Source organism: Pinus tabuliformis, chromosome 6 (assembly GCF_031772625.1).
Source record: "Pinus tabuliformis cultivar Carrire ecotype Pingquan chromosome 6, CPIR1, whole genome shotgun sequence".
NCBI classification, from domain to species: domain Eukaryota; kingdom Viridiplantae; phylum Streptophyta; class Pinopsida; order Pinales; family Pinaceae; genus Pinus; species Pinus tabuliformis.
In genome coordinates, this window is record NC_142292.1 from 139,692,565 (window position 1) to 139,695,226 (window position 2,662).

A 2,662-nucleotide genomic window follows, 5' to 3' on the forward strand; every position below is an offset into this window, starting at 1 on the left:
CAGGACATCCTCCATTGGTGGATATTATATTACGCGCTCTCTTTAAAGATATGCGGTGATTTGCGGCTTTCAGATCTGCGGTGATCTGCGATGATGATAACATTATGTACATCAATGTACTGAGATTTTATTGGTGAAAACTTGATTCGTTAGATAATTATGTGTTCCATGCATTGTGTCATATTCTGTTTCATGGATATGTAGTGCCAATTTTGACGGCTTTCTACGGCTTTCATGCGGTGATCTGCGGCTTTCATGCGGTGATTTGTAGTTTTCAAAGTTGCAACTTTTATATCTGTAGTGATCTGCGGTGAAGATTTTTGATGCGATGATCTGCGACTTTCAGATCTGCGGTGATCTGCGGTGATCTATGGCTTCCATTCCATTCTAGTGCTGCTTTGTTTGAGTAAAAGATTTGATTCGGGATTTTCTTGACTCATTGATTTCCAGTCCATATTGCTGCTTTGCTCATTTTCTTTTAGGACATCCTCCATTGGTGGATATTATATTACGCGCTCTCTTCAAAGATATGTGGTGATCTGTGGCTTTTAGATCTATGGTGATCTGCGGTGATCTACGGCATTCAGATCTGCCATGATATGATCTGCGGCTCTGTGACACATTTAATATACATTCCCAGTCTTGCTTCCCTTGCCTGCCAAGGTGTTCTGCTGGTGATCTGCGGCTTTCAGATCTGCCATGATATGATTTGTGGCTCTGCGGCACATTTAATATACATTCCCAGTCTTGCTTCCCTCACTTGTTAAGGAGAACATTCTCTAGATGGCTCCCAGCTTCGCAAAAATAGTTGTTGGCTCGGTTCCGTCTGCCTCTTGGGGGCAAGCTCTTGCCCATATTGTCAGTGAAGCCCTAGCTCCCACTGTCCAGGTGGTCCAAGCTTCACTTGATAAGGCTTTGAAGTTCTCTGAAAGTGCCCTAATATGTCGATTCAATGGTTTTTGGCCGCGGCTGATAGCTCTCCATAGTTGGATCTCGAAGGTATGGAAGCCTCTAATTCCTTATGCAATTAATATCTACCCCTATGCTAGGGGTTTCTTTATAGTAGATTTTGAAAATCGTGAAACCAGACAATGTATTCTAGATTCCAGCCCTTGGTTTTTGGATAAATCAGGCCTATTCATGAGGCCATGGAACCCATCATTCGATCCCTCAACAACAGTCATAACCTCAGCACTAGTTTGGGTGAGATTGCCAAACCTACCCTTGCATCTCTGGAATTTCTCTTCGCTAGAAGCCATTGGAAATGCAATTGGGAAATTTTACTACAGGTGCCCAGAAATAGAGGAATATGCCAGAACCACATATGCACACATCTGTGTGGAAATGGACTTCAGCGCCGGATTCCCAGTTGAAATAACCTAACAAGTAAAGACTATGTGTGGAACCAGAAACTCGATTATGAATGTATCCTCTTCAGATGTCAATCCTTCTTTGAGACAGGCCACCTAGCCAAAAATTGCCCAAAAGCCTCCCAGAAAAATTATGCTAGAAAAAATCACCACAGATCTACATGGTGTGAAGGAGCACAAAAAGAACACTGCACTGTCATCCAAGAAGAATACTCTCTATAAAACTCTGAATTACAAGAAATCGGGAAAGATAGAAACAACTCTAAAGACAAGTAGAGGGAAAGCCCCGCCCAGCAACAAAAAAGTGAACTCAACAACCCCTCAAGCATCGACAGTTATGAGGTTTCGAATAACACGCAAAATAATCTTCATTTAATAGCAAAGCAAATCTCCTAGACCAAACTTCTTCTCCGACTATCTCGAAAATGACGAACACAATAGATCGCAAAGATAAGACACCAATGTCCCAAGAACCAGAAGAGATGAAGGAGATGCAAGATAAAGAATGTTGGAAGACTGTAGAGAAGAAAAAGAAAGCTACATCACCAATCTCGCAAAGAAAGATGAGGAGCTAGATAATTAGAAATTAAGAAATTATAGGTCTGATAGACCAATTTGGTCTCAGTGGACGTTAATCATCATCATCATCATCATCATCATAAACGTTGGATCCTCCTTCCTTCACACACGCCACTCTGCAAAAAAATCATTCATCATCAAATGGTACCCTATAGTTATTAACCTTTCAAGACTTACATGTATATTCTTTTTGTGATTTTAAAGCAGAGATGTGAATACCTTTTGTAATTGCACTGTGATGGTTCTAGCCCTCCTGATGGCGATACATTTGAATGCAAGAATTTCCATGTTGCAGAGCTCTCCAAGAGGGTTGAACAATGCCGCATAGCTCTCTAGGAGGGTTGCTCGATGTGTGTATCTATCTATGTCACAGAGCTCTACATGCATCGTCTTTATATTTGTGACTACGTGTATCATTTTGTATTACAATTAAAAAGTAATTAGAAGACTACTCGACCTTTTTTTATTTACAAAATTATTAATTATGAAGACGAGGGTAAGCCATTGAAAAATTGAAGTCCAAAGTCAAGATATGCATTAAATTAAGAGAATTATATTAGTGTGAAGGGTTGTTACCAATCATTGTTGCAACTATTAAAATTATTGTTCAAGGAAATCCTCTACAGTGGCGAACAACTTGTCGGGAAATATCCTCTATTTCCTCCGGAACATGCCCGTCTTTGAAAACTATTTTGCAAAACACGTCCAACGCT